This window comes from Paroedura picta, chromosome 3 (genome assembly GCF_049243985.1).
Source record: "Paroedura picta isolate Pp20150507F chromosome 3, Ppicta_v3.0, whole genome shotgun sequence".
Classification (NCBI taxonomy): domain Eukaryota; kingdom Metazoa; phylum Chordata; class Lepidosauria; order Squamata; family Gekkonidae; genus Paroedura; species Paroedura picta.
Genome location: NC_135371.1, coordinates 46,490,771 through 46,501,784, shown reverse-complemented (window position 1 = coordinate 46,501,784; position 11,014 = coordinate 46,490,771). Strand labels below are relative to the sequence as shown.

The following is an 11,014-nucleotide window of genomic DNA, read 5'->3' as shown; positions in this document are numbered from 1 at the left end:
ACACCAATACTTTGGTGCAGACTCTGGAGCCTGAAAGCAGACTGAGACAAATCATAAATTTACCATGCAGTTTGTTCTGTATCACAACTTTCTCTCAAAGCAAGATGGCTACTTAGTCTTTCCATTAAAGCTGTATGCCTCTAGTGCATATTCAGTGGCATCAATGGAACTAATTCTAATATATCTGCAAAACACAGATAAGAGAGATTACTCTCTTTGTTATCAGAGGTTTGCATCTGTCACCCCTCCCCAGAGAAGTTGCTTTTTGTATGATAATGATGTGTCATTGGAGTAGGCTTGCATATAGATTACTTGGTGCAAGTTAATTAAAGTCTATTAAGGGTTATTAAGCACAAGAAAAGAATAATGAATAAGGTTTAACAGCTTTTTCTCCATGTGGTATCCATTAAAGCTGAAATAGGACTTGAAGGGCTAGCAAGACTAAAGTTTTCACACAATTCTTTATTGTCCTGTGCTACTGATTGAAATAACCTTATAGGGCAATTCTGAAAGCATCTGCTTGGGGGAAGGGAGAGCTAATCAGCATGTCACTCAAATCAGCCAGAGAGAGGTAGAATCAGCATCTGTTGGGTGGATTTGAAGAGCGCTGGCTACCATACTCCTTTTCCCTGCTTTCTCTAGAGCAGGCTTTTGCAACCAGCATTTCATGAAACCCTGGGGTTTCTTGATGTCCCTGGAAAGGTTTCCCAAATGGGTGGAAGTTAATTAATTTTTTATATATTTTTAGAATTTGTTAAACTTTTATTGGTTGAAAGGACCATACATGGTCAGATCAATCTGTATCCACTCCCAAAATGGCCAATGATGGGCCTGGGCGGGGCGGGGTGGAGCCCATGGTGGGCATGTACACAGCTATGTGCTTCTCAACCATATTCCATATGATCGCGTCTGAGATTTCTCAAAACCAGAAGAATTTTTCAACTGTAAAAAAGTTGAGAAATTCTGCCCTAGAAAGTTCTTCTCATCCCTGGAATGCTTCAGGCAGTACTTGGTAATGATGATAATGATGTGAGTTATTTAGATGTGTCTGACGTTTGGTGATCCTGTGGTTCAACTGTTGCCACATTTTTTTGATCTTGCACTGCTTCTTTTAGTTGAATGGAAAGTGTCCGTTTTGATTGTATCGAATCACCGTATTCTTTGTCGGCCTGAACATGGTTATAGTACTTGGAGGAAATGCTGCTTCTAATACAAATGTGGCATGTTTAGTTCCTGCATGTTATGGAGTGCATGTTTTGTGTCTTTTTCCATGTTAAAAAGTAACATGAAGGTAAGTGTTATGTCCCTCTGAATACCAGAGATCTTGTTTTCCAAGTGTGCATATGACAGTAGCCTTAGGGTTTGGTTCATGCCTAGAATTTCTGTGGGGACAAGAAGGGAGGGAATTTGTTAATCACCCTTCAAATGCTGCAGTGGTCCAAAATGCTTCCTTAAAGGCCATTCCTCACGGATGGGGAACCCCCAAGAACAGCTGTTTGTGTGTGTGTGTGTGTTAGAAATCTCCCATGGGATGGGTAGACTTGGCAAAAATCAATCCCCCATTCACAGAAATTCTAGATGGGATCCAAGTCTTTGTCTGTTTCTTTTGTTCGGCACTCCAAAATGGTGCAAAGTAGCCTTTGGTATACTGTGTATCATCAAAAGAATAGGGTAGTGTGGCACAGGATAGATACATTACACTTTTAATCATGTAGTACTATAGTGTGATATCATATTAATAAAAGATTTGGCCTGAACTACCTTGGGACAAAGAAGACATCTTTACTTTGTGCAGGATTAAAAAGCTGAGAGAGACCAAAAGTCAGTTTACTAGAGAGGAACAGATTGCGTTACACAAAGATTTTGGTTTCACATATTTATTGATAAAAAAACAGTTTGTTGTTTGATAAATTCTCCTATTTTGAGTTATACCCTTCTAAATTCAGTGGAAGTTAGGGTTTAGCTCTCTATTGGAATGCATGAAAAGCTGCACCAAAGAGACCACTTTAGCCAGTTTCTGAAATGAAACTGTGTCTTTGTCTTCCATACATTTCTGATCTTATAAATAATAATCATATTGGCAGAAGATAGAAAATGATTTGTTCAGCAGACGTTATGCTGTCTGCTAACTTATTTATAACAATGGACCAAAATCTAAATTTGTTCATTTTAGGGGCACAAAAGGTATTTGAACGCTGATCTTGTTTTATTAAACATCTTGTCTGTTGCCTATGAATCAGTTAAATGAACGGACTTGTTTAAATGGCATCCTGCTGAGAGCAATAAAGCAGCAAACCATTTTAAACAACTTTCAGTACGTATAAATTGTCCCAAAGAAAGAAGACAGCTAAATAATACATATTTTATAGCACTTTTGTTTTTACTGTTCATACAAGTAGATTTCTTTCTGGCTTGCTTCTCAGCTTCACTAAAAACAATCTGCATTTCATTATATCTATATAGAAGGAGATGTATAGATAGATAAAGCTGCCCATTGTTTAATGCTAGCACTGAAATATATCCTTCCAGATTAAACCCTTGTCTCTCTGCTTATTAAATGAGCGCCACATGTCTTGTATGGTCATTTATGTCACAGCCGTGCAAATCCTTTTGGGGACGGGTAGATTCTGTAAATAGCAATCAAAGCCTGTGCTGAGTGGAAGAGGTAAACAGTTCCAAACCTGTTTCATAAATTGTTGTGTCAAAATGGTTCTCTGTTTATTATGTGGGCTTGATTACAGCAATCATTGAAGCACAAAGACTACATTATGGAACAATGTTACTGCCTGTAATGCTGCAGCAGTTCATACAGATGGGTGAAATACCACACTATCTAAAAAGAAAATAGAAAAAAAAAGAACTGCTATTTTGTGCCTGTGCAATGTTTATTTTATAGAAGAGGCTTAGACTGGACGTACACTCAGGAGATTACTCCCCTCAATAATGCTGGAACTGAGGTTCACTCAATGAAGCTCATAGACAAATGCTTCTTTATTTAATGAGTAATTAAATTGTGGGCTTCACTTTCAATGAACATTGTGATTGCCACACGCACAGGAGGCTTTAAAAGGGGGTTATATTCATGAAAAATAGCCTATCAAATGCTATTAGCCGTAGTCATTAAAAGGAGTCTGCCCCCTACCCAAAGGTAGTAGATACCAGTGTTGAGAGGCAGCATTGACCTTAGTCTTTGTGCCCTGTTTGTTCGGTCTCCAGGACAACTAGTTTGTCACTATGTCCCATTCTGCATTGGGGGGAGCAAGGCAGGGAGGGTGCTCATATGGCAGCGGGAGTAATCCCTGCTTCTACATGATGTTGCCACCAGCCTGGCGTGCTTTAGGGCACAATTGCCCCACAGATATTTTCTGCATACCCTTAGCCAATGTGGGGGCCAATGGGACACCCGGAGGTACAGGAGACCCAACTGCCCCAAACCAGGCAATGCCTGATCCATCAGAGGAGGAGCAGCCTGGGCCCAGCCAGGCTGACTTTCAGGCCTACTATGTCAAGCCTCTGGACAAGGCAATGGCCAGCCCAGAAGACTCATCAGAGGAGCAGCACTGGAAGCAGCAGGCTCTGTTAGACCTCTGCTAGACCTCTGCTTTGGCTCAACCACCAGGCCAAGTAGGTGCAACCTGGCAAGGCAGCACAGCACTGGCAGCAGCCCAGAGCAGTGGCACTGATGCGGAATTGGCCTATGTTAAACAGAATGCTGGACTAGATGGACTCTTAGTATGATCCAACAGAGCTCTTCTTGAGTTCTTAAAAGGATGTATTAAGGAGAAAATGTGTAGTCTGTAGTGCTGTTCTTCCATTCATCTTATTTATATTGGTGTCTGGCTAACAAGCATTCTGTTAAGGGCTAATGCCAAGTGATGACGGAAGTCTTAACCAGCATGATATCTAAAATACTGCAACTAAAGGGTTTATCCGAGTATCTGACAGAAGTAATCTGCATGTTTTGTAAACTTCCCCTAATAATCTTGTGCTGCAGAAATGTATGTCGCACAGCCTCCTGAGTATATTAAGATGGAAACACATTTCAGGGGCTTTTTGGACACTGACATCATTGGCTTGTCTTGTAACTTCAGAACTCCATCTCTGAAGGGGGGGAAAGGCGAATCATTAATATAATGGCTGCCGATTCAAACTCTTCCCTTTCATTTGAGTTTTGTAAGTCCATGCTTCCTAAAATATAGGAGTCTGCAATGTTTTATAAAGTGTCAAATGACATCAAAATTCAGAGCAAGTGATCAGTGCAGAGATATTTATATAACTGAAATAATACAATTAAAAATGACTGATAATTGACATATGGATTAATAATCTGTAAATTATCTGTAACCCAAACAATGATTGTTATGCATACTTTATAAGAAAGTGGCACATACAGGGTGTCACAATGAGGAATGCATATACACAGGAACTTGCTATGTGATTGTTTTACTATACTGCTATAAATCTGTGTATGGTTCACACTTGGATTACTGGCAACCATTCACTCCTATCATTTCCTTTCCTGTAAAGCATCTCTATGAAGCTCTTTAATCTTATAATAGTTTGCCTGCCATTCACTTAAAGCACATTATTCTAGCATCCCTCCTAGGTACATACATATGTGCCATAAACTTGCAACCAGCTTATGGAAACCCCCACATGTTTACAATAGTTTGTATTCTATTACCATTTACAAAAAGAAATATCATGGTTTTGCATCTTGACTTTGAATATTAGTGTAAATGGCTGAATGATAATGTCTAGTATCTATCCTGGTCCAAGAATACACTTCTTCACCAGTAGTTTATAATTATTTTTCTTTTATGTCCCTATTATATTATTATCTTGTTTAAAAAAATAATTATAATATATTTTAAAAATCTCCCTTCCCTTCATAACTTAATTTTTTTGTTATGCACAAGGAAATGTGCGTGCACATGAAAGGTCATGCCTTGAATAAATCTTTATTGGTGCCATTGGATTCAAATTTTGTTGTGCTACTTCAGACCAACATGGCTACCCATTAGAATCCCCCTTCGTAACTTGAAAGGTTGGCATTTGATAAAAAGAGAGCCACGTGATTACTAATACATTCTTCTGTGCTTTTGTGCAGGGAGTAATCTTTATAGAGATCCATGCTTAAGAAAAGTGAATTGGGAGTTGACATTCTTTCATCAGATGGCCATATCCACAGCCTTTATAATGGATTTGCACCTTCATCAGAACATGATGAAGAACTTCTGCTTGTAGTGAAGCAAACATCAATGCTATATTGCATCTCATGAACAGTTTCCAGTTTGACAAAGTACGAGAGACAGCTTGTTGTAGTGGTTAAAGAGTGGTGGCTGGGTGACCTTGGGCCAGACACAGTTTTCTCAGAGCTCTCAGCCCCGCCTACCTCTCAGGGTGTCTGCTGTGGGGGAGGGGAACAGTAGGTGATTATGGACTGCTTTGAGACCCCTTTGAGTAGTAAAAAGTGGGGTACAACCCCCTCCCCCCTCTCTGATATGTATAAAAACTCTGGGTATGGTACTAAGACTTGGTTGAAATGTTGACTGGGTGCTTGCTGCAATTAGTGTGCTGGAAGAACTGATGTGCTCCCTTGATGCTATCCTGCAGGTCACCTGGCATGGTTGCACAAACCAGGCAAGTTTTCACAATGGCCCAGTCAGTGCTTGCAGCATGCTATGTGTTCCAGACGGCTGAATTCTAATTCACCATCTGTGCCCCAATACAGTCAGGTTAGAATTAAATATCACATGGTTTGGTCTGCAACGAGCATGGTATGCCATAGTTTGAATCTTTCATGATGGCCGTGCATGTTCCCCCTCCAGTTACTTTGTAGGCTTTTGCCTTTGCACAGCAGTAGAAATATTAATTTAAAAAATCTTTCTCAAATGCCATGCATTAAAAAAACTGAAATCCTTGCAGATTCTTTGAGGTTGTAGCATGTTATCACTTCAAGTTATACATCCATTACTGTTGCCAATATAAGCATATTTTGCTCCAGGAAAACATATCCCACACTGAAATGTGAAGCATGCCGTATGGAATTTAAAAATCTTTGATGTACTGCCTGTATTGGCATTGCCTTGTTAAATCTTTGATTAAAAAAATAACTTCCTGTTTTGGAAGTGTACTCATGCAAGAAAGTAGGTTTTTGCTTAATTGCTAAGCATTAATTGTAGTGTCCAAGACAGTGATTGAAAAGCGTCTCTTTCATCCCTTTGGCATATTTCATGTACTTTAAACCACTAATCATTCTTGTGTTATGAAATATCTGTGGGTATAATTTTTTTGCATAATTTTTAACTGTTCTGCAAAAAAGCACAAGTTTTGTAATTGTAGTTCTGTAAAGTAGTTTTAGTCAAATCTTGCCCAGCAGACAAACATCAACACAATCTAAACACTATGTTTAGTTTGTTCACATTTCCACAAGGCTGTAGCTTCAAGAAAATCAGCATACAAACTCTCTGAATGCAGTCAATACTGAGTATCTTCTCATTACTGCATTCTGCTGGGAAGCAATGTTTTGAGTATCGAAATGTTCCTATAGTATTACTTCTCTCCCAGTGTGTATACTGCAGCATAACATTAAGGTATAGTGGAGCCCATTGTTCAATCACTGCAGGTATTCTGCAGTCATGTAGATAAATTTTGGAGGCTCATCTGCAGGCCAATGTTTTCTTGAGCCAGCTAAAGTGGCTCAGTAGACCAATTGGGATAGAGGTTTCAAAGTGTGCCATCAATCAAAGTAATTGTAGTGTAATGCCCTAGTGAAAATGTTAACTGAAGCTGTTGGCATTCAAAAAGTAAACAATTTTCTGCAATGGAAGCTTTGAAAATAATATGGAAATTCATTAGTTCAACCTATTAGTGACTGGGGAAGTACATCTGTGTGCAGCACAAAAGAAATTTGGTTTCTAACTGAGTCTCTTCTCTCCAGATGTTATTCAAATAGAGGTGGAGAAGATTCTGTTAGTCCCTCCATACATTTTCCAGATGTGCAACAAGCTTATATAAAGCTAAAATTTGGCTCTGGGCTGGTTGGTTCTACTGTTGGTCATCTTGTTCTTGATAGCACCCATATGGAGTATAATGAAATATATTTTCTCCTGCAGAATTATAACATCTTCCAGTAGGTGTAGCCACAGGGCTGGGCGTAGCCACAGGGCTGGAACACTTAGGGGTAGAGACTAGGTAAAACCATAGATATCAGGGCAGTTCCTAGAAGGTAATATGATGCTGTCTCCTTTCCCTTCATTGGTTCCTGCTGCTCCAATGAGAAAAGGTTGTTGTGTGGAAGTCATAGTATGGGGGCAGGAGTGGCCCTACTGGTAAGTCTGTTTCCATTTGGATTGTTCCTGTTATGTGGAAACTTTATGTCAGTCTGTATAAGGTGTTGTTGGGAATGTGTGGTGCTGTCATAAAGAGTCTACCTGCAATTGGGATATGTTTGGGAGTGGGGTTTGAATAGGAGCTGGTGCTGCCTCCCATTTTTGTAATTCTTCGGTCTGAAGTTCAAGCAGCTCTTTCTTGATGGGAAAGTTCTCTTTTTGCATTTCCCCTTTTCTGAGGCTCTTTGCTCTTAAAATATGACAGTAGAGCAGTTGTCTGCATAGACACCTTAGGTAGACTCAGGTTTGTCCTTAAAAGATGCCTGTTGACTACTGGGCAAAGGTTAGAGAAGAGGAATTGATACTGCATTTGTGTTTATCTTGCATTGTCAGTGCATTTATGGTCTGGCTAAGGTTGACATACATAGCCTGACAACCAGTGGGAAGCTGGCAGAGGGGAACATGGGGAAAAGCCATCAGTGACTGCCTGGAGTTTGTTTTGTATATGATCTGGGCAGATTTGTGAATATATGACTACTCCTAGGTTGATTGCTAACGACTCTTTCTCCACAACAGGGATCCAAAGCAGATGACTTCATTCTCTGTTCCACCATTTTATCCACTCAGCAATCCTGTGAGGTAAAGTAGGCTGACAATGTGTAATCTTCTAAACATCAAGACAGAGTTGGGATTCAAAGCTGGGTCTCCCATGTCCTAGTCTGAAATTCTAACCCAGGCTTTTTCAACCAAGGTTTCATGAAACCCTGGAGTTTCTTGATAGCCCTGGAAGTGTTTCCTGAATAAGTAGGAGTTAATTAATTTTTCATATATTTTTAAAATTTATTAAACATTTGTCATGTGATATGATCATATATGGTCATGTTGATCCACTGACCCCCCCTCCAAAACGTCAAATGATGGGTGGAAAGAGGAGGGTCACAGATAGGTGTGTTGCTATGCTATGGGATAGCTATGCTTCCCAACCATTTTCTACACAATCGTACCATTTCTGGGTTATCTAGAAGCCTGAAAAATGTTTCAGGGGTTCCTCGATGGTTAAAAAGTTGAGAAAGGCTGCTCTAACCTCTATACAACTCCAGTTATCATGAGGTGGCTGCTGTTGACACAAGCCCTGGATGAGTCATGCAAGCTGTGTTGCAGCAAGTCTCCCAGTAATTGATGCAGGAGCTGGCCCTGAGATTACTCAAAGACCAAAATAGCCATGGAACAGGCTAGATGGCATCCTCTGGCTTTTACTGACAAAACCAAAGCTTAAAGGCTGGCAATGCTGTTTGGTTGTCTAACAACCCTCACAATGGCCAATGAAAGGTTATGTACATAAATGCTATCAGATCACAACTGACTTATACTGACTTATACTGACCTATAACTGCAGCAAGGGGCTTTCAAGGCAACTGAAAAGTAGAGGGGGCTTGCCATAGCCTTCTTCTGCAGAATCTTCCTCAGTGGTATCTCATCTAGGTAATGATCTTATTGAGCTTCTAAGATCAGGCTATACCATGCTGCTTTCCCTACCGTAGTGTTTGTAGACATCTGATTTTACTGCTAACCTGGATTTTTTTCCATATGTTTGTGGCTTAAGTCTCTGGATTTAAGTATCCAGAATTTGAGCCATGTTGATTATTAGATATACTGATGACCCGATTCCATGTGTTTAGTCCAAGTAGAAAAATATATTGGTAAATATGAAAACATACATAAAAATAATAATAAAATTTATAGCTCACCTTTCTCCAAAGACTCAAGGCGGGCTATGTTGTTATTGTTGTTAGGTGTGAAGTCATGTCCGACCCATCGTGACCCTATGGACAATGATTTTCCAGGCCTTCCTGTCCTCTACCATTCCCCGGAGTCTATTTAAGTTCACACCAAGTGCTTCAGTGACTCCATCCAGCCACCTCATTCTCTGTCATCCCCTTCTTCTTTTGTCCTCAATCGCTCCCAGCATTAGGCAGTTCTCCAGGGAGTCCTTCCTTCTCATGAGGTGGCCAAAGTATTTGAGTTTCATCTTCAGGATCTGGCCTTCTAAGGAGCAGTCAGGGCCGATCTCTAGGACTGACCGGTTTGTTCGCCTTGCAGTCCAAGGGACTTGCAAGAGTCTTCTCCAGCACCAGAGTTCAAAAGCCTCAAGGCGGGTTATATAAAAATATAAATTCCATAAAACTCCATAACAACCCCTAACCCATATAATTACCAAGGTACTAAAATGGCCGGGTCCCTCCTACCTCCCACAGTCATCTAACAAGGGGTGTGCTAAAGGTTGTATAGCGGAGCCTGAGGGGGGCACACCGCTCTTACTGGCCTGGCATCAACCATAGACCTGGTGGAAGAGCTTTGTTTTTCAGGCTCTTTGAAACATTGTAAGATCTGTACATTTAGAATCCTTAAAAGCATATCTTGCCTCTCTATAACCAGTAGAATAATGAAGAGTTCTTCAGCAAGCCCCATACATAGTTGGTGCTTTTAGCTAAAGGGTATGGGCTTGTTAACTACAAGATAGTTTTAGAGAGGAGCAAACCAACTATGTCATTAGAAGGGAAGCTATTACGGCTAAATCTCACTTACTTTGGACATATCATGCAATCAAAATCATTAATGCTCAGCATGGTCAGTGGCAGAAGGCAACGTGGTTGCCAAAGGATCCACTGGCTGGACATGATCAAAGAAGAAGAAACAGGGGTGACCATGAACCGACTAAAAGAAGCAGTCAGAGACAGGGGTGAAGGCTTTCCTATAGACAATATGGCGAAGACTTTCCTGTAGAATCGCCAATGGTTGGACATGACTGAATGGATGACATCATCATCATCAGCCTCTGTCTCCACCATGTCAGTAATCAGTGGGCTCTGATCTACAGCACAAGACTATCATTTTGGCTACTCACTTCAGATACAAAAATAACCCCATGTCAGCACTCTGTGCTGGCAACTTTAGTTCTTGCCAGTGTCCAGTTAGCTCCTGCTGCCTTGGCTGCAGCTCTCAACATATGCTGACAATACTGAATGTGATGTGGATCATGTGGTCATTTGTCCCTTAAGTAGTGCACCAAGACTATCAGCTTATTTTACACAGGCCATCAAACAGCCTGCAGATAATGGTAGCATCTGGTCACTGCTGACTTGGACTGAATTGCAATGAGTTGCCTGGGAGGCTTCCTCAGCAGTACCTTTAAAGGGGAAGATGGATTTTCTACTCAACACTTTCAAGCTAGGAACGCCTGAATTACTTTTCTTTTTTAAGATAAAAGGTTAGTAGTGTAATTCACAGGAAATGTATTATGGAGAATTGCATACAAACATTCAGTCATAATCTTAGTGTCAGAATTTGGAATGTTGTGCTTGGATTTGCAGTGATGTATCCTACTAGATTTGCAGCATAATACTATTCATTAGTACAGGGATATTAACAAGCGTTGTGTTTGAAGCAACAGTTCCATTGATTTTTGTGCTAGCACTAGGAAGAGGTCTATTCCACTATCTATCTTTTGACTTCATCTGGCAGAGACACCTATACGTCCATTTTTGTTGGATGGTAGTGCACCTCAGAATTGTTGCTACAGAGATGGATCACAGCAGAGGATTATGCATTGGCTGTGTTGACTGGTGGAGGAGAGTGCTATCGAGTCACAGCTGATTTATGGTGACCCCCTTAGGGTTTTC

At 40.5% G+C, this 11,014-nt stretch overlaps 1 protein-coding gene across 4 annotated transcripts in view; it reads left to right on the top strand.

The window, feature by feature from the left end:
* The window catches only part of CACNA2D3 (calcium voltage-gated channel auxiliary subunit alpha2delta 3), a 774,612-nt gene that overhangs the window by 207,139 nt on the left and 556,459 nt on the right, over nt 1-11,014 (top strand). The window lies entirely within an intron of this gene.